The sequence below is a fragment of the Neofelis nebulosa genome, chromosome 2, assembly GCF_028018385.1.
Source record: "Neofelis nebulosa isolate mNeoNeb1 chromosome 2, mNeoNeb1.pri, whole genome shotgun sequence".
Classification (NCBI taxonomy): domain Eukaryota; kingdom Metazoa; phylum Chordata; class Mammalia; order Carnivora; family Felidae; genus Neofelis; species Neofelis nebulosa.
In genome coordinates this window covers 87,175,531-87,197,397 of record NC_080783.1, presented here as the reverse complement: position 1 = coordinate 87,197,397, position 21,867 = coordinate 87,175,531, and the positions used below count along the sequence as shown (strand labels likewise).

Below are 21,867 nucleotides of genomic sequence, written 5' to 3'. Positions count from 1 at the left end.
TTTCAGATTCTATATTGTTTATTTCTGCTCTGATCTTTATTATTTCTCGTCTGCTGGGTTTGGGGTGTCTTTGCTGCCCTGCTTCTATTTCCTTTAGGTGTGCTGTTAGATTTTGTATTGGGGATTTTTCTTGTTTCTTGAGATAGGCCTGGATTGCAATGTATTTTCCTCTCAGGACTGCCTTCGCTGCATCCCAAAGTGTTTGGATTGTTGTATTCTCATTTTCATTTGTTTCTGTATATTTTTTAATTTCTTCTCTAATTGCCTGGTTGACCCATTCATTCTTTAGTAGGGTGTTCTTTAATTTCCATGCTTTTGGAGGTTTTCCAGACTTTTTCCTGTGGTTGATTTCAAGTTTCATACCATTGTGGTCTGAAAGTGTGCATGGTATGATCTCAATTCTTTTATACTTATGAAGGGCTGTTTTGTGACCCAGTCTGTGATCTATCTTGAAGAATGTTCCATGTGCACTCGAGAAGAAAGTATATTCTGTTGCTTTGGAATGCAGAGTTCTAAATATGTCTGTCAAGTCCATCTGGCCCACTTATCGTACCAGAAATTTTGTACGACCAGATTATATCACCTGCATTGTGAAGTTCCAGGTTAAAGCAGATACCTTTTATCCCTGTGCATGTTATCATATTGCTTTTATGGTTTGTATATTGTAGTAATTCAGCTGCCTTAATGCCATTTCTATAAGGGAGTTCTTAATCATTTTTTATCCTAAAAAGGAGAGCTTCTCCTTTTATAAGATTTCTAAAGGTTATGCATGATTCTTTTCTTTCTTATTAACAGTATATAGACAGAAAAAACAAGAACAACAATAAACGGCCAAGGAGGCATCTCACCCACTAGAGAGAAGTAAGGTGTTGAAAAGCATTCAATGACTCAATAAAAAGCATCACTATTCCCCACAGGAAATGCAAGCAAATTGGAGGGGCCTGAAGAGTCAGGCATGGCCACCGAGGCATCCATCCTACAGTTCTGAAGAGCTGAGGAACTGAGGGAAATAGTTTTGTTTCATTACACAAATATAACCATTTCAATATTATCTTAAACTTTAAACAAGAATTCTGATGTAATTTAACATTCATTCATGTACAGCAGCATCTGCGCAATCTGTGTGGTGGAAAAGGGAAGACTGGGGGATTTCAGGAAGTTTGGGGTCTTCTGGAACACTCGTGGCATAGTAGAAAAGGGAGAGATATTTGCACTCGTAAGAAAGGGACACTAGCAGGATTTCCGTGATGGCAGCCTTAGCTAATAAGAAGATCCAGCTCTGCCATAGCCATCAGATCACATCCTTGCCTGCAACGGGGCTGACCATTTCTAAGTCATAGAGCATGGAAAAGGGGGGTGAGGAAGGGCATACGCTGAAATAGTAACTGGCAGTCATCCTGGGACCTTGAACCCTGAATGATTTTTTCTTTCTGCATATTTATATTATTCTAACATTATAAAAATGAGCGGGATTGAACTATGTCATCAAAAAAAGCTCCTAAGAAGCAACCAAGGTGTCCTCCAGTAAGTGAACGGATGAACTGTGGTACACCGAGTGAATGGAATATTATTTGGGGCTAAAAACGAGCAAGTGATCAAGCCAAGAAAAGACGCGAAGGAAACTTCAGCACAGATTACTAAGTGAAAGAAACCAATCTGAAAGGGCTACATACTGGATGATTCCAACTACATAACATCCTGGGAAAGGCAAAAATAGCTTAAAAATCAGCAGTTGCCAGGGATTAAGAGAGAGAGAGAGAGGGATGAATAAGCAGAACACAGAGGATATTTAGAGCAGTGAAACTAATACTAGACGATACTATAATGATGTGTGATATATGTCATTATGTATTTGTCCAAACCCATAGAATGTACAACATCAAGAGTGAACCCTAAAATAAGCTCTTCACTTTGGGTGGCTGTGAGGTGTCAATGTATATGTTCATCAGTTGTAACAAGTGCACATCTAGGATGTCGATTACGGGGGAAGCTGTCCATGTATGGGGGGGACAGGGTATATGGGAACTCTCGGTACCTTCCTTTCAGTTTTGCTGAGAACCTAAAACTGCTCCAAAAAACTAGTCTTTAAAAAAAAAAACAACTAAAAGTCAGAATAAGAGTGACCAAGTATCATGTGCTCTAAAGAAATTTATAAGCATTGGCCTGGCCTGTCTCTTGCATCCAGTAACTAAACATACACCAGCTTGTTATCTTCTCCAATACTAGTACCAAGGAAAGGTTGGCTAAATGTGCTTAAATAACTCATGAGGGTGAAGAAGGTAAATGCTCCATGTAGTCAACCACGTGGCACTCCATGTATCTTCAGAAAAAATTACGATTATAAAAATAAATATCATGTAAGCCATATTTGGAAGAATTACAAAGATGCACCAGAAACACCCTCCAGATGAAGTTTCACAAATTAAGTCATTGACCTGCATGGAGTTGAACACCAAACAAGGTGCCCCTTCTTCTACGAGTAATGAATATTCTTCAAACAGCAAGGGAGCGCCGGCTGCTGTTTGACGCTGATGACATTGAAAATTTAGGAGAACGGAAAGCCCATCATTTTTCATTTGTATGCAAATTTGTCTGTTCCAGAAATTAACCCCTGGACCCCACGTCAGTTTTCATCTCCAGGAATTTTCTTTGCCAGCACCACACGGTGTAGTCGTGTCACTATCCTGAGGTCACCGGTTTCCCCAGTTTAAAAACAACCACCATCCCCAAAGTCATAATGGTCCTTTGTTTACCCTCATTACTGGTGGATAAAGAGCCATAGAAGGAAAGGCCTGTTGTAAAATGCACATCTCTGATGGCTGCCCCGGTGCCAGCAGCATTGAAATGCAAACTGCATACTACTTTGGCCAAACAGCTCTCATTGACCACTGCTTCCCAGTCTTAAGGTGAACCCAGGACAATGGACCAATCCTATTACCCTCCTTTTCAGCCAGATCTTCAACTGTTAAAAAGTTCCTTTGTTATTTCCCACCTTAGACAAATGTCACCATCTACATGTGAAGGGGAGAGAGGTGATTGAGGTTTTTAATTGATGTGGATTTAATTATGCTAATTTAGACAGCTGTAAAGCATTTCAGTATAGCTGCATAATAGGACTAGCAAATACAGGCGCCCTTCACTGTAGGGGCTTAATTTTTAACCTAGGTAGCTTTAAAAGAGAAAAGGAGTTCAAAAGCCTGGGCAATTCGAGATTTGTAGAGGGAGGTCCATCCGCCTCAGAAATACTTAGCCGACTCTCCAGCACCTAAGAGCCTGAAGAAACACTCATTCTTGACTGAAAACTCCAAACTTGTCTCTAATTAGAATAGACCATATTAAATGATGGATTTATCAAGAGATGATGTGAGATAACACTAAACTCGAATTTGAGGATTAAAAATGACCTTTATTTCCATCTCTGGAAATAATCACACAATGAAAATGATGATAAAAATGAGCAAGCATTTTTTTTAATTTTCTTTTTTTAAAAGGAAGGGACTTCTGTTTGTTTAACTTTAATGACAAGATGAGTTTACCTTACTGTGTATCTAACGTGACTTCCCCTACCAGCAACATGGAGATAAGATATATAGCATCATCAGTGGGAATATAGTATTTGTTTAGTTTTTAAAGTGCTGCATAATACTGCTTTGGTGTTTTTGGAGGAGTGGGGGTTGGTGAATAATGCAGCAAACCCTATTTAAGTTGTATTGTAAGAATGACACGGAATCCTATGCGCTGTCCTGATGCTGAAGAAATGCCAGCTGGTGAATTCACTGCTCTCGAAGGAGGCTTGGTTTTAAAGGGCAATATTGGACAGGCCAGTATATAATAGTATGAGTGGAGAGGAGGAAGGAGTTGAAGACCTTTTATGACTTTTTTTTGTGGCTTGCTGAAGTAGGGAGGTCTGAAAATGCTTCACTTCTGTTTCCATTCACCTCTGGGTTAACGCTTTCTTCGGCACTCAAGCTGTCCCTACAGACACTGAAAGTCTCCTCCTAGGAGGCCTATTACATTTCTAGGGGACAAAGAGCTTATAAATGAATCATCTTCCTTTCTCCCGGCCATTTCCTTCTACCCGGTCAGCCTTCTCTTCTGTGCTTCTCCTTTGTCCTATACTAATCAGAGATGTAATTAACTAGCAAAGAAAAGAAGCAGGGGCATCTGTCTTGGGTTCCACACAGAGGGTGGAGAGGGACCTTTCCAAACCTGCCCCAGTTTTTGGTGAAAACACAGATTTGGGTTTGAATTTTGACTCTGGGCTTTACTAACCCTTCAGATCTTAGATGAGTTATTTAATTTCACTGACTGAACTGATTTACCAAATGAAATAACATAAGCACTCATAGTTCACACATTTGGTGGTGCTACGTGAGATATAAACAGTGCCTAATATTCTGTCCAGCACACAGGGGCATAAAGGAGTTTGTTGTTTTCCTCTTTTTATCACCCACAATACTTTATACCTTCTCCATCCCGGCACTCCTACCTTCTTTCTCTTTTCATTTGTCCAGTGCCTCTTTATTCATTCCCATCTTATTTTCTCCACTCCTAAAAATTTACTCTTTGACCTTTTTCACGTCCTTCTCTCCTTTTGCCAATTTATTACATAATTTTTGTTCTTTTGGTTATTTCAGTATCTTCCTCTCATGTTTGCCCCCTTTGAGAGTTACAACAAGAGTGGAGAAGGGAGGAAGTTGTTAAAATGGAGATCTTAAAGGAATGGAGAGAAAAATAATGTTTAAGAACTTTATGGATGAAATTCCGAAATTCCTTTGCCTAAAGGAATTGAAAATAGTATGTTGACCGATATAAAGCTATACAAATTATTTCATTCTATCTCTATGCTATAAGCATAATCTAAAATATGGAAATCAGGTATGTAAAAACAATATGAAAAAGTGGCAACTCAGATTACTTGAGGATTTGATTCTAGCAGCCATACGATTCTGTTCTTAAAAGGTATAGAAAAGGCAAGAACAGTAAAGACGGTAGCAGTCTTTTGACAATGTTTTAATAAAATGCATTCACAATCATATAATAACAGTCATGGGATTTTTGTTTCTAGCAACATGACAAGCTGAAGCAACACAAATAAATCTTTCTCTCTTAAATTGTGGGGATGCTGGATACAGTATAACAAAAATTATAATACATAGTGAAGTTTGAAAGGAAAATGAAATTGCTTCAGAAATAAAGAAGAAATTTGTGGTCAGAGTGATAAGCACATATCTGACAAGACAGTCACTGTGGAAGATACTGGTTTAGGTAAGCAGCAAAAATATTTGCTTCTGCTTGCTACAAGGGAAGAAATAAATTCTCAGCAAATATTAAACCCCCAAAGATGAGCCTTATGCAAGTGTCCATTCATACGGAGTTATTTGAAAATCTCAAATAAAGAATATGATGTACAGGAAAAAAAAAGTGAACTTGAGAAAACCAAATCCCAAACCTAGGTGTAAGGACTCTGGCACAGCCTGGGGTCTCAACAATCTTACAGCTGAAGAAAAACCCACAATACTAAAATGACAAGCCACACAAGAACACAAATTTCTGAAAGGGAGAATCAGGAGACACAATAGAAAGGCTAGTACCCTTATGACCTTAATGTAATAAAGTAATCCACAAGAATCTACAAAATAGTATGTTTAGAATGATAAAATCGATTAGAGAAGGAATAGCTATGAAAATGAAACAAAATATAATTTTAAAAAAGGAAAGGCAAACTTGAAAAATAACCAAATAAAACTTGAAGAAATTTAAAAATATGTTCATTAAAATGAAAATCCTCAAAGGATGAGCTGCTCAGTGGCTAAAGAGCCATTGCATAAACTGGAAGACATGTCAAAGGAAGAAATTATCCCTAATTAGTACAGAAGGAAGGAGATCAAATGCAATTTTCTTACTGCTGAGAGACATGAAGGAAAGAATGAGATGGTCAAACATAGGCCTAATAAGAATCACAGAAGGGAGCTCCTGGTGGCTCAGTCAGTTAAGTGTTCAACTCTTGCTTGGTTTTGGCTCAGGTCATGATCTCACGGTGTATGGGTTTGAGCCCCGACTAGGGCTTTGCATTGACAGTGTGGAGCCTGCCTGGGATTCTCTCTCTCCCTCTCTCTCTGACCCTCCCCCACTCATTCTCTCTGTCTCTCTTAAAATAAATAAATAAATGCAAATAAATGAATTATAGGTGATGAAATAAATACAAACAAACCCATATCTAGACACAATATAATAGAAATAAATAATGCTAAATTTAAAAATACATATATATTAAAAGAAACTGGAAAGAAAACTCAGATTAACTAAAGTACAATTAGCTGAAGCAAACTTTGCATCAATAAAATAGAACCAGCAGAAAATGGAAGAAGATACTCAAAAATGCTATGGAAAAACAACTGTCACTTTAAAATTTTATATTCAAATCAATTATAATTAAAGGGGAAGAAGATGATAAAGAGATTTTTGAGTAGAAACTGATAGAGTTGACCATTTTCAGATTCCTTACTGAAAGAACCACTAAAGGATGTTCTTCAGTAAGAAGAACATTGAACCAGAAGAAAGGAGAGACACGAATCAAATAATTTAGTAAATATGTGGGTAAATTGAAACAAATACTGCAGTAAAAATATAATAACTTCGTTTAGGAGACAAAACAAAGAGAAGCGAAATAAGACATTGATGGTAGAGGAGTGTAGTGATTGGAAATTAAAACAAGTATTTCAAGTGTTCTTGTTAAAAAAATGGAAGACTAGAAATAGAAAATATGGTTCCCATTTAATAACAAAAAAGGGGGAAATGCAAGCAATCTAAATAGGAATAGGGGAAAAATTAGAAAGTGAAACACGGTAAGTGGAAATCATAAATGCAATTTGAAATCATAGTAAGTCCAAATATTTCATTCATCTCAGCAAAGTTGTGTGCATTAGGTCTAACACATTGAAACCTCATTAGCCTACATCATGTTTCTATATCATGTTTCTATAACTAGTTGTAAGGAAGTCTTGGACATAATAGTTTCGGGAATTCTACTTGGAGAAGAACAGCTAAGATGAATAGTTAGAATTCAGTGACAGCACAATTACTGACTTCCCTTAGGATAAATTATGCAGCAACAAAAGTCAGACAAATAAAAAAATGACGGTGTGGTACACAAGAAAGCTCACTGGACCAAACCAGGAAATGTGTGATTTTGTTCTAGATCTGCTACTAATTTTGTGATCTTAGAAAACTGATTGATCCCTTCTAGTTCTCTATTTCATCCCGGATACAATGAGGGGGTTAGAGTTTTTGTTAAGCTTTCCTCTGTCAAATAAAGAGACCATGATACTTTGAGGTAATAAGAAAAGCAAGAGCAAGAGGTATTCTAGGCCCTCCCTTTTCACACCCTCGTATATCCCTCCCACCTCTACAACTGGACTTCACTAATTTTAGTATGTCTGTTAATCAGAAGAAGGGTTGTTTCCAATGGGTTCTGTGGCAGACACCATTAATTGACTCTCCAATAGCCATCCCTTCCCTTCTTTACAAAAAAAGAATACGAATTTTGATCAGATTGGCACTAGGCCTATTTCAATACTTTTCTGATACCCTTCGCTAAAAAAAACTAATTCAACTGAGTAAAATTTAAAGATCTTTTTGGCTTTATTCAACAATTCATGAATCAGGCAAAATCCCATTTAACAGATAGAAAGAAGTTCTAATGAGCTGTACAAACTGGAACACTTCTATGGGCAGAAGGAAGCAGGATAAAAAAGTTATTAGCAAAGAGTAGATTATTTCAGATCAGGCCACCTTTCCATGGTGGATAGAAGGGGTCTATCGGGCAGATAACCTTACTGGTGCTGACCAGGTAATTCCAGATTGACTGGTTAAAGGTCACAACCCCGGGGAGAGGCCGAAACTCCAATTAGGTTAGATATTAAGCCTTGATTTGCTATATGGGGCTTAGCACAAGTGACTCTATTTTGGACCTGTTGTCTCTTTTTTAACAGGTGCTAGGAAAGGCCATGTGACACAGATCTACCCAATGAGACAGAGGTGGAAGGGCAATAAGGATGTCTGGGAAAGCTTTGGCTTTCTTGATGTGTAGCAACCATCTTGTAGCCATAAGGCAACATAGCTGAGGAAAGAAACGAGAGAACTGTATTGAAATACGTCCTGATATTATTGAACTATTGACCCCAGACCAGCAGCTACCTTCCTCCAGACATTTTGTTAAGGAAGATAACGAAACCTCCATTGTTTAAGCCAAGTTTTCAGGTTTCTGTAACGTCTAGCCGAACATATTCTTAAATGATAAAGAATGATTTATTAAGGTTTGATTGTGTGTGTGCAGAGCCATTAGTGATGAATCATAAAACTAGACAAATTAAAACATGAATTCAGAAAAGTAAAGTTGAATATTGAATCCCATCTGTACTTTGCATAATGAAAGATATTTTAAATGTGTTACTGAAAATTAAAACAAACAAACAAATAAATATATTTACTTATATTTCTAGATACTGATTGTACAAACTTGTAACTAAACTTTCAATACATGAATACTCTTCAAGGTTACCTGATCAGTTTGAAGCAGATGTTATAAATATGGTAAAACATCTGATGTTTAAACCTTTGAAATTCTGAGAGACACTTTAGTAAATGGGTAAGGCAAATAGAAAGAATATGTGATTTTCTTTCATTTTATGCACTTGGACTTTTAGCATCGGCAGAATTCAGGCATTAAAAAAACCCATGTGACTGAGATTCAATCTGATGTTGAACGGTCTGAATATTTTGTATCCTGTAAAATATAATAGATTTCCATAACATTCATCATCAATAAACATACATTCCTAGAGTTTTGATCCATTTAGTTGGAATGTCTTAAATATAGAGGTTCAACTAGTGTTCTCACCTAAGTTCATTGAGGATATTTCCCGACGTTTCTGATTTTTCATGGACTAATCAATACTGATTCCAAGATATATTTGAGATGCCTGCTTTAATAGTTTCTTTAAAACCTTTACCATGGATCAAAAAATGACTGTCACACATTCTGTATGCATGTTTGAAAACTTGGTTTGCTGGGCTAAAACAGAGATAGAGAAAAGGCAAATCTCATTCCAACATTTAGTGCCTACAGAAGGAAAATTTTATTAATAGCAAAATGACATTGAGATGCTGTTTTAAAAATGGGCTTCTTCTTATGTAGAGTTCCAACTGGGGCAGGGGTTGGGACAGGAGGCCAGGTGCTTTCCTGTTTATTTTTTAAAAAGTCAGAAACCTGTTCATTTTTAAGGGAAGGAATCAGAAAGCCATGTGATGCAAAGGAAGATAGCATGGACTGCAGCCTCAGACAGATTTGGTTGCAAATTCACTCACATTACTTTACTTAATATATAGTCACTGAGTCATTACCACATTCAAAGTACTTCGCTAGGGCCCAGAGATAAAATGATGAACAAAATAGCTGCATTTCTTGATCTCATGCAACTTACGGTCCAGTACAGAAAACTCATTTCAAGAAATGCTCGCACACAAACGCATACTATGAAAAAAATGATCGGGAGCTTGCAGCTATAAGTGGTCTTGATTCAGTCTGGGGCAAGACAGAAATGAGTCCCTAAAGAGAACGTTCAGGCTGCAATTTAAAAGATATAAAGAAAAAAAACCCTGAAGCAGGGTCAAGTTTCCACGCCAAGGGTACAGCATGCACGGCAGTCCTGAGGTGAAGGCGAGTTCAGTCCATTCAAGCAAGTAATGAGCGACTCTGTCTGGGTATCTTAGTCAAGAAGAGAGTCATCTCTTGCTTTCTGAGTAACCATTGGCAAGTTACTGGACCTCCTTAAATCTCAGGGTCCAACTCTGCAGGATATTGTGGTTATTAAATGGGATAAATGAAATTCTATGGTGATAATTCAATATTGTGAAATTAAATGTTAATTAAGTGATGACTTTCTGTACATAAAAGGGCCTGGCATCTAGTAGATGCTGAATAAAACTAAGTTCCCTTTCCTTTTCTCAAGCTGAAATTATACTAAGTCATTCTACTCATTTTTATCTCATTGGAAGCGGTAACTTCAGATATAATGAAACTTTTCATATGATTGACTGTCTGATATTCCATGTGCCAATTCAAAGCCATCTCATGTTTATTTATTTAAGGTATTCTTAGTCTTGTCACTCATTTCTCAGATCAACTAGTTAGTTTCCATTCTTATCATCTCTGATTATATTGGATACAGTGCCTTTTCTTATCAGAGCTCACTATCTTTTTGAGCCCACTACCCTGGTCTATTAGGGTTCTCCAGGGAAACAGACCAAGGGGATATGAATATACGTAGAAAGAGAGAGGGATTTATTTTAAGGAATTGGCTCAGGAGATTGTGGGGCCTAGCGAGTTTGCAATCTACAGATCAGGCAGCAGGCTGGAGACCCAGGAAAAAGTTGATGCTGCATCTTGATAATGAAGGCAGTCTGGAGGCCGACTTCCTTCTTTGTGGAGGGACCTCAATCTTTTCTCTTAAGGCTTTCAACTGACTGGATGAGGGCTAGCTACATTATGGACAGTAATCTGCTCTTCTCAAAGTCTACTGATTTAAACATTAATCACATCTACAAAATATCTTCACAGCAACATGTAGACTGCTGTTTCACAAAAAAAAACTGGATACCCTAACCTAGCCAAGTTGACACAGAAAATTAACCATCACACCTGGTCATGCAGATTCAGTTCAATTCAGAGAAGTACTTTACCCAAAGGCTGCTGTCTCCGTCAGGGCCTGGATCTCTGGGGTGCCTGAGGACACAGGACTTCTCCCCAGGGGAATGATTGCATGCCAGCTGACTTCTAAGCCAGTCTCAGAGACACATGAATTCAAGACATCAGGGAAGGCCACAGTGAGAAAGGTTCAGAGACTGAAATGCATCCTCACAGGAAGCAGGAAGTGAGCAGGGATCATGAGGCAAAGGAAGGCTTGGTTGCGCAGAAGTCAGGGGGAGAAAGGAGTCTCGGGAGTGTACAAGTGTGAAGCAGCAGGAGAGATACCAACAGAGAGGGTCACAAGGACCCACGGGGATGGTAACACTCAACAATAGGAAGCTGCAGACACTGTTGTTGAGAAGACAAGATAACTGGATCTCCAGAGGCGCATTCTTCGCCAAGCGATATATCAGTTTCCACCTGAGTCCTGAATGTGCAGCTGTTGTTATGCCTGAACAATGCTCCAGAACCCCCAGTCCTATGATTATAAAATTACTATTCTTCCATATTGTCATATATTGTCTTTGTCCATTTGGAGGGCTATAACAACACCACAGACAGGGTAACTTAAAAACAGCAGATACTGATTTCTCACACGTCTGGAGACTGATGTCCAAGATCAAGGTGCCAGCATGGATTCTGGCGAAGGCCTATTTTCTGGTTCATAGAAAGCCATCCTCTCCTTGTGTTCTCACATGGTTGAAGGGGTGAGGGGGGTATTAATCCCATTTGTGACGGCTCCACTCTCATGACTTAATCACCTCTTGAGGGCCCTGCCTCCTAATATTATCACATAGTGCATTAGGATTTCAACATCTGCATTTGGAGGGGGACACAAAACAAGCATTCAGATCATAGTGTTTTCTGGCTGCGGACCTTGGCTTGCCTCCCTACCCACCTTGGGCAATGATTTTGAAATTTGAGGCCCAGTTTTCACATCTGTAAAGTGGAAATAATAATAGTACAGTTGTAGTGAACATTTAACGAGATAATCAATATACCAAAAGCTATTAATATTGTGGTTGGCCAAGAGTAAGTGTTTAATAAATGTTAACTGTTATCATAAATCCATCTCCTCCATCAGAACCATGTTGGGGGCACCGTCAGTTGAGCGTCCGACTTCAGCTCAGGTCATGATCTCGCCATGTGGGTTCAGGCCCCGCATCAGGCTCTGTGCTGACAGCTGGGAGTCCGGAGCCTGCTTTGGATTCTGTGTCTTCCTCTCTCTCTGTCCTTCCCCCACTCATACTCTCTCTCTCAAAAATAAATAAACATAAAAAAAAAAAGAACCATGTTGGAAAGTTAATCTCTTGGCCACAACAAATGCCTCTCTTTATGCATGTGTATATGACATTTTTAATTCTGTGTATGTTAGTATATTTCTATTATATTTCATTTGTGTTTGTCCTGTACCTTCTGTATTTTCCACTAAAAGTCAGGATCTTACAATATGTCTCATACTTCCCAGAATGCCTCACAATTCCTAGTGACGATTATTAAAATTAACAAACGTTTATTGAGAACATACTACATTCAGTGTCCCATACCAGGTGCCATTCACTACAGTGGACTAATATAGTTATCAATACGGAACATTTTCATAAAGTTTGCATACAAAGTCTCACCACCAAAGTGAGAGTATAACAGTATAAACCTGGAGGCCACACGACTGGGTGACTAGACAAACTCAAGATTCAGTAAGTCATATTCGGTTTTCAACATTTATGAAACGCCTGCTTTATGCAAGCAGGACACTCCTGAGCTTCAAAGGTGTTATACATTGACTTGACATAAAGATGTATTCTTCTCTGTTTAGACATTTTTGTTTGAAGAGGTGATCTATGATTTCAATTTTGATCAGATGCTAGCAGCATTCTTTTTTTTTAAAATTTTTTTTTTTTCCAACGTTTTTTATTTATTTTTGGGACAGAGAGAGACAGAGCATGAACGGGGGAGGGGCAGAGAGAGAGGGAGACACAGAATCGGAAACAGGCTCCAGGCTCCGAGCCATCGGCCCAGAGCCCGACGCGGGGCTCGAACTCACAGACCGAGAGATCGTGACCTGGCTGAAGTCGGACGCTTAACCGACTGCGCCACCCAGGCGCCCCGCTAGCAGCATTCTTGACACTAAACAGACACAGTAAGTTGCTAATCACAGCAAGGGTCACTTATTTTCTCTATTGAGTGAAAGAAACATGACAGCTCTCTGTTCATAATGCCAAATTCAAAAACCCATTTTCTTTTTAAAACCCGAGTATCACGTTCCCTCTAACCACACCTCTCCTTTAAACCTGGTATTCACTTCTCTCGCCGTAGTTTGCAAGGCCCTGCTTAGTAAACAAAACGTGCTATCTGCAGGAATTGAGGGTTAAAGGAAAACTGAGCCCCATAACCAAGTCCTATGAGCAGAGGGGTCGATTATGTCCTCAGAATTGCTACATGCATTCTCCATGGGCCCTCCTTCCCCACAGAACCCAAAGAGCAAAACAGAGTATCTTCCCGTGAATACGTTATCAGTACTAACTTGAGAGTCTTGCTGTTGACAATATTGATTGTATTTCACTCCCTTCCTGTGATCTAAAACCAGATCCAACACCCCTGGGCCCACACTGGGGATGTACAGCAGCTGAAGGGCCAACTGCCAATGGATCTGGAACAGAGTCTTTCCAGCCCCGGCACCTGACTTCCTGGCTGCCTCCCGTTCAGGTCTCATTGGTTGATGCGGCAGCTGTGGTTCCGACAATGAGCTTGGTGTTGGGTCAAGTTTTTGTCTGGCTGACTTACTCCCTTGTATGCCATTTTCCTTGACTCACCCTTGATTACAGGGAATGTTCTTTATTACCTTTTAAAATCATATGATATCCATAAGCAAAGCTTTGGATTAGAATTTTTGAAGGCATTACCCATGACTGATTTTTTTTTTTCAAAGCTGAAATGCAAGAAGTAGAGCCAGAGTCAGCCCAAACCCTGTGTTTAGCCCAGCAGTGTATCAAATATCATTTGTAACTTCAGAATCGAATGCACAGATTTGTTTTCCCTTCCTAGGAACCTGGATGCAATGTCTGCCTGTGTAAACAATTTATAAATGCAAAAGTAGTAGGCATTTCATGCATTAGAAAGGGTGTGAGAATCTTCCTTTCCCCAAAACTGTAAAAGACTAAATATTTGTGCCATATATAGCAAATGTGAAATAAAAAGAAGTATAACTCTATCGATATAACAGAGCTTTATACAATAGTTATAAGATAAGTCACTTGTAAAACTTGCTTACGCAAGGAAAACACTCTCAGCGTTGTTTTTTTAAATCACAGAACACCATCGCCCTGTGATAATTAATGTCCATGGTATGAAAATTCTATGTGATATAATTTATTTCTGCTTTGTTATAAAAAAGGTAAATTGACTGCCAGCACTAGAGATGTTGAAAATAATGCTGCATATGTTGAAAAAATAATTCATTGCTTTTATTGATTCTGCTAATTATACATTGATATCTTTAAAGAACTATCTTTATGGTTTATCATATGTATATATTTATATACATAAAATATCTAAATATTACAGAAATATACAAAGTAGAAACTAAGAGTCCTGCAGAAACTCTTACGCACCAGTCTGGTGAATATTCCTTCAAACTTTTCTCTTCATATTCTAATGTACATGGACATAATTTTTACCAAAATGAGAGCATACTATAATTCCTCTTTGTGATTTCATTTTTTAAGATTATATTTAATATTAAAACATTTTTTTTAATGTTTATTTATTTCTGAGACAGAGAGAGACAGAGCATGAGTGGGGGGCGGGGGGCAGAGAGCAAGGGAGACACAGAATCCAAAGCAGGCTCCAGGCTCTGAGCTGTCAGCACAGAGCCTGATGTGGGGCTCAAACTCACAAACCTTGAGATCATGACCTGAGCTGAAGTTGGTCACTCAACAGACTGAGCCACCCAGGCGTCCCATATTTAATATTTCTTAGAAATCTCTTCTCTTTCATGATGTCTAAAACTGTCTCATTCGTCAAAACAAAACAAAACAAAACAGGGGCACCTGGGTGTCTTAGTTGGTTAAGCGCCCGACTTAGGCTCAGGTCATGATCTCACAGTTCGTGAGTTTAAGCCCCACATCAGGCTCTGTGCTGACAGCTTGGAGCCTGGAGCTTGTGTCTCCCAAGCTCTCTGCCCCTTCCTCACCCCTGCTTGCTCTCTCTCTCTCTCTCTCTCTCAAAAATAAATAAACATTAAAAAAAACTATCTCATTCTTTGAATATGTATAAGTATTATAGTAAGGGATTTATGGGCTCTGAACCAAATGTCTCGGTTGGATCTGAATTTTAGTTCTACCATTAGTAATTTTGTGATTTTGACATGTTACTTAATTTCTCTGGACTTCACTTCCTAAACCCATAAAATGTGATGGTAACAACATCTACCCAAAAATAGTTTCTGTGTGGAAAGAAGAGGTGCTGTTTGGTAGGCCAGCAACTATGGCCATGCTGCTGCAATGGACGATGGATGTCTTGTTGGCAATGCAGTGTTGATAGGCATTTAGATGGCAGTTTTTATTCTCACACATGATGCAATAGTGACCATCCTTCTCACTACAGCTGTACCAATGTTGTAAGTATTCCTAAAGGTCAAATTTTTGGAAGTACAATTTCTTGATCATAGGTGACGCACATTTTTTTCAACTGATAGATACTCCAGAGTAACTATCTCCAAAACTATTTACGCTATAAATCAGAGAAAAAAAATAGAGTCAATTTGGGATTAGGAGAAATACTTTGTTAAATCTTTTTCCTGTACATAAAAATGCACAGTATTTTTTTTTTTACAAACAAGCTGGGGATTGCCATAACACAACATATAATAAGTTAACACTTATATTATCCATAAAAATCAGAAACCATTTTCTATAATTCCCACCATGCTCACATTTCTGTAAGACTGAGCCCTCTTTCCCCAGAGAAAGAATTCATAGCATCTTATCTATTTTAACTATGAACTGTTACTATGATAATAAGTGACTATGAACTGCAGAAAATGATATTCCATCAGGCAACTACTCATAAATACCTACCAATCAGATATGTAACAAATGTTTATGGAAATTAATAAGTTGAGATATGGAATTATGTCATCTTCTACAAGTATGGTAACATTTCTGAAACCCAAATCGAACACATCACTTGACAACCCTACCACACATTCAGAACTGAGATTGTTCCAAGCTGCTTTCTGTAGTTAATCAGATCTCAAAGAGGAGGAAATCATTGTGATACCAATCACCTTAATGTTTAGTAATAGATGTTATATGGTAGCATGAGAGAGCATTCCTTCAAACAGTAAGCACTGAATTTAACAGTGCCTGGAAATACTTATATATTTACTTCTAGCTCTTTGGCATAAAGCTAATTTGAGGCTTTGTCAGGGATAATAACATCTGATACAATGATAGCATAAGAGTAAGTAAATCTCTCTTTATCAAGATAAAGTCTATAAGGGAGAAGAAATTTTTTCTCTACTTTTCTAGGTTTGTTGTCTGGTCTAAGAAATTTTTTAAGTTAATTTATTTAATTTGAGAGGGAGAGCAAGAGAGCAGGGGAGGAGCAGAGAGAGAGGGAGAGAGAGAATCCCAAGCAAGCTCCGCACTGTCAGTGCAGAGCCCAGCATGGGGCTTGATCTCATGACCATAAGATCATGGCCTGAGCTGAAATCAAGAGTTGGACACTTAACTGACTGAGCCACCCCATGGCTGGTCTAATAATTATATTGACATAAGACAGATTAACAAGAGAAAAATAAATTTAATTACACATGTACAGGAGCCCCATAAAAATATGAGACCCAAGGGCAAGTCAAACAGCTGAGGCTTATATCCCATCCTGAACTAAGGAATGAGATAGGGGCCTGGTCTTTAAAGGAAAGGAAGGCAATTCATTAGGCAACAAGAAAAGCAGATGTTTGGCTAAGTAGATGTTTGTTCTGCCATACAGATAGGTCTTTCAGATAAAAGTTACAATAACTTTCTGATAATCACTTTCTTTCTGGATCAAGCCCCCTATCTATATCATTTTGGGGAGTCAAGGAGAGGAAAAGGTTTTTCTTTAGTCTGCTGGATCTTGGTCACCTTCAGCTCAAAATAATCCACTTGCCAAAGTGGCATATTTTAGGGTCCCATAGTTTACTCTCCTTCAAGCCAAAAAAATTTTTAAATAATGAAGAGGTTTTGCATCACATGAATAGAAAGGTAAAGATAGTCACATAGAAGAAGTTCCCATGGGTAAATCTGTTCTTTTTACATACAACAGCAAATACTGTGCTCTTTACAAAGTTTTATTGTTTCCACACTCATTGGTTAAATGCCCTAGAATTTCTGCACAATGGAGTTTTGAAGTGAAACAAATAAAAACATTTGAATATTACAATGGAGAATTTTATTCTACCCTTTCTCAAAATAGGTTAATAGGTGGCACTGATACTTTGAAGGCAGTTGAATTTTCGAATTTTTTGAATGCATTCGAACTTTGAATGCAGTTGAATTTTCCTTTCTAAAAATGGGAATTGGGGCCCAAATAAAAAACGAATGCACATGTATATTTAAAGAAGAGTTACTCAAAAACAATGCTTACTTGATCTAGTTTCATATTTCACAGATTTTAAACACAATCAGTTCTCTACCCGATCTCTTAAACTATAATTTGTCTACAATAATAAAGCCCAATTCTTTGGAAATAATGCTCTGCTAGCATAATTGGCATTATAGAGTTTTAAAGTATATTATAGAATATTCTGTCACTCGACACTAAATTGAAATTTTAAAGAAAATGATGGAAATAGCTGTAAGGGGGAAAAAGTAGCCTTTTAAATCTAATTTGTTATGCACTGCAGTAGGGTAATGGATGCAATGGAAGTTCTTTTATTGACTTCCCATGTCCAAGAGGTATTTAGGTAGCAAAAGATGTTAAGCAGACCCCCTGCAATCCCCTTTTAACTGAAGATAGCAGGAAATAAGGAATATAGGTCTGTGTCCTCCTGATTTTTTTATTTCCTTAGGAGTACAACTTATGCAAAGGACACCTTAGGCTGCTTAGCAGATCACAAAGGGTGCACTGGACCCCCTTGCTGTCTGCTTAAATAGAGTGATCTAAAGGATGGCTGAAACCATACCGGGAGTTCAATCCTTCAGGTGGGTCTTTTCAAATTCCAATAGTGAGGAGTTACTGGAGAATTGGTAAGGATTTCACTAGGTCTCAGCAGGTTTGAGATCAAAAGCTTTGGTTAAATAGAAGCCTGTTGGGAAATCTTAAAACCTCTTTGTAATGTAACTTTAAAAAGTTAATACAAAGAACCCTTAGACTGAAGCTCGTAACAGCGCGAACAAAGAGTATATCAAAACTGATTCCATTAAGAGAAAGCGGACATACAAATTCACTTAATTTAAAGAGCAATCCGTTATATTACTTTGTGAGAGAATAGAACTTATACCATACCATTGAGCCCATTTAGAAGATGTGCTCATTTCTTGTTACATATGCCAGACTTCATTCTTTGTCATTCAGATATGCTTTTTAAACAACATATATATTCATTTTCTGAAAAGAGAGAGAGCAATGTGCATTTAAATTCACTCCTAAAGAAGATACTTTTAAAACAAATTAAAATTAAACTTGATGGGGACCCATCAGTCAGTTGGTTATCTCTTTTTCATGGTGTCAAACTGCTAATTGCCCATTCTCCTTAAAATAATAAACCTTCAATTGATATTGATTGGTAGATCATTAATGAGTGCATTAATTATAATATAATTTTTATAATTAATACCAATCCATTTCTTCACAAGTCACACACTTTTATTAACTGAACTCATCCATTAATGGTGTAGTGGAAATATTTTGCTCAGTCAACAACGGCCCCCCCTCCCCCGAATCTTTATTTGGTTTTAGAGTCTGAATTTTACAGTTAGTTTTGAATCTTTCAAAGCACTTTCATGTACCCAGTGTGTCTCATATTTTCACATTAGGCATGTGGGATGGGCGGGTTAGGGGTTGTTTCCCTTTTTGTTTTTAATAAATAGGGACACTGAAGCACACTGGTAGGACAAATAATGTGCTCTTGATTGCACAGCCGTTTTGAGACGGCTTGGACTAGAACCTTTAGCTCCCAATGTCAAGCGTAGAAATTTTTCAAGTAAGCAATGCCTCCCAGATCCCAGAAGGTAATTATAGCTTAAGTTAAAAGATAAACTGAAGTTTATTAACGTTAAGAGTTTATTTGAGCAACAATCGATTCAAATAGGGGCAGAATCCAATCTAGCAGATAGGAAGGAGCTCTGAGGAGCTGTACTAAATGAAAGACATTTATAGGCGGATGGGAGCAGGAGCCAGAAGTTATACTAAACAAAAAAAGGGAGCTTGTTATTCCTAGGTCACTTCCCTTTAGGGGATAGCAGGGGCCTATCTAGTGCTGATTGGGGGATACCTAGCTGATTGGTTTAAGATTCCATTTCTGCAAGTGCCGAAACTATAAGTCTCAGTTTTGGGACATGGGCTTAGCATAAACGACTCCATCTTGGGCCTGTTGTCTGGTTTTTAACACTCAAACCACACACGGTTGTATTTCTTCCAAAGAACTCTTTCCCAAGTGTGGCCATTATGGACAGCAAATATCCTGAAATTCTCATATTGATAGATGGAGAAACTGTGGTTTGTGTACCCATATTCAATTTTTTATCTGTATTTTCTCTTGTCTTCTTTACTCATATCTTCTTTTACTTCTCCCCTTCCACCTCTGTTCTTCTCTTCACGTGTCATTTGATTAATGATAGGAAAATGAAAAAAAGGAGAATGGCAGATTATGTCTGTGAGACTTTCTGTGGGAAAGGTATAAACAGCTTTGGAAAAGAGTCAAGTATTCCTTGAATGAACCATCCCAATGAGTTTTTTTTTTTACCAAGTACCAGCAGTCCCTTAAAAAAATATATGAACAAAGATCTCAATTGACTTTATTGAAAACAAATTTACATTTTTGACAATCCTATATTCTCAGAGTCACCATTGAAACTCTGAGCCAGCACCTTACCCTGCTGGACCAGTGGACCAGTGGACCAGTGGACCAGTCATCAGACACTGGTCCACTGAAAGCTATTCAGCAAGCTCTTATTGATGTCTGTCCTGATGGAATGTTGACTCACTTAGGTCGTCTACCATGCAACTTCCTGTTTGTGATATATATAAAAACTTCAAATCAATAATGAAGGGTGCACATTATCCCCAAATATGTATATATGAGTATGCATTGTGTCAGTGTATCTATGTATATATTCTCCATGGATTACATATGTGCTTATATCAATATAGTCAATCTCTGAGGTGTTATTAGAGTATATTCTGCTCCAACACTGACTCCATGCTCAGTGAGAACTGTGTGACCAGCTTATCCCAATTGGATATTTTGGATACCTTTATAGATATACTAAGACCTTAATATTCCTGAAGTTATTGCTTACACCTTTAGTGGGCTTTGAATTGTAAAATCCATTCCAATGCATATTCTAGTATTTGCACATAAGTCTTGAATTTCAAAAGTTCAAAAATCACCACACTAGCAATAAATAACTTGAATGTAAATGTGTTCTTTGAAACCTTGGCACATTGTCAGCAATACCTTAAGACACTAAAAAGATTATTTTCTTTTCTTTTATTAAAAAAAAAAATCAGGTAGGCTTCACACCCAGTATGGAGTCCAATGTGGGACTTGAACTCATGATCCTGAGATCAAGACCTGAGCTGAGACTGAAAGTCAGACACTGAACCGATTGAGCCACCCAGGAGCCCCGAGATTGTTTTGTCTTATTTTATTTTATTTATTTATTTAATTTATTTATTTTTTATTTTTTGAAAGATTCATTTATTTATTTTGAGAGAGAACACGAGCTGGGGAGGGATAGAGAGGGGAAAAGAAAGAATCTCAATCAGCTTCTGTGTTGACAGCACAGAAACTGATGTGGGGCTTGAACTCATGTTTGAGATCATGACCTGAGCCCAAAACCAAGAGTTGGTCACTTAACCCACTGAGCCACCCCAGCAACCCTAAAGAGATTATTTTAAAAGTGTGTTATAGGACATTTATAATTTTGTGGTAGATGGAATATCTGCAAAGCTGACACAAAAATTCATGAATTGTTCCATATTGTTTCTTCAGTGAACAGGACAAAGGACACATGCTAGGTGCTTAATAAATGTTAACTGAGCTAATGAATAAAAAATAGATGAACAATCAGAGGCCAAAGGGAAACAGATGATTATGTGTTGAATTTTTTTCAGCGACCAAAGGACAAAAAACAAAAATTAATATCTAGAATTTTTCAAAGTGAAAAGACTTGTCTTTTCTAACGAATAATGTATGCTCACTGGAAAGTATTCAAATGTCTCACAATAATTCCTCTATGAAAGGAAATCAGTTTTACTGATTTAGTATATGTTGTTCATCCACACATATTTAAGGTTGACATTTTTAAAAACACAACTGAAACCAAAATAAATATATAAATATATATATATATATATATATATATTTATATATTTCAATGACTAACTTTAAAAATTTAAAAATATATTGCTGATACCTCTCTACAGATACAAATGCCCTCTTTAACTGGTTAAGGCAGCTTATATTTTGTATATATGATAATGTATTTAGCTCTATTAACAGATATTATCTAAACTGCAGTAATTTTTTTATTCTTATAAACAATGTTTCAATAAATATCTTTTAACTTTTTCAATTTCAGATTTATTTTCTTGGCATAAATTCTGACTCATGAAATGGGCTTAAAATGTTGAAGTATTTTGGTAGAATTATTCTCTAAAATGGTTGTGCCAATTTATACTCCCAGCAACTATGTATAAACCATTTTCTCTATAAATTAGACTGGATAGAACTCATCTAAAAAATCTTTGTTAATCTAATAAGGAAAAAAATCTCATTGTTTTCTTTCTTTTTTAAATTTTTATGCTTATTTTTATTTTTGAGAGGGAGAGAGAGAGAGAGAGAGAGAGAGACAGAGACAGAGCTCGAGCGGGGGAGGGGCAGAGAGAGAGGGACACAGAATCTGAAG

General features: G+C 37.6%; 1 long non-coding RNA gene across 2 annotated transcripts in view; it reads right to left on the bottom strand.

Moving 5' to 3' along the window:
- The window catches only part of LOC131503744 (uncharacterized), a 44,222-nt gene that overhangs the window by 18,802 nt on the left and 3,553 nt on the right, over positions 1–21,867 (bottom strand). For both annotated transcript variants that reach the window (XR_009257568.1, XR_009257569.1), the window contains exon 2: positions 18,242–18,343. This is a non-coding gene — a long non-coding RNA (uncharacterized LOC131503744). The remainder of the gene's footprint in view (positions 1–18,241; positions 18,344–21,867) is intronic.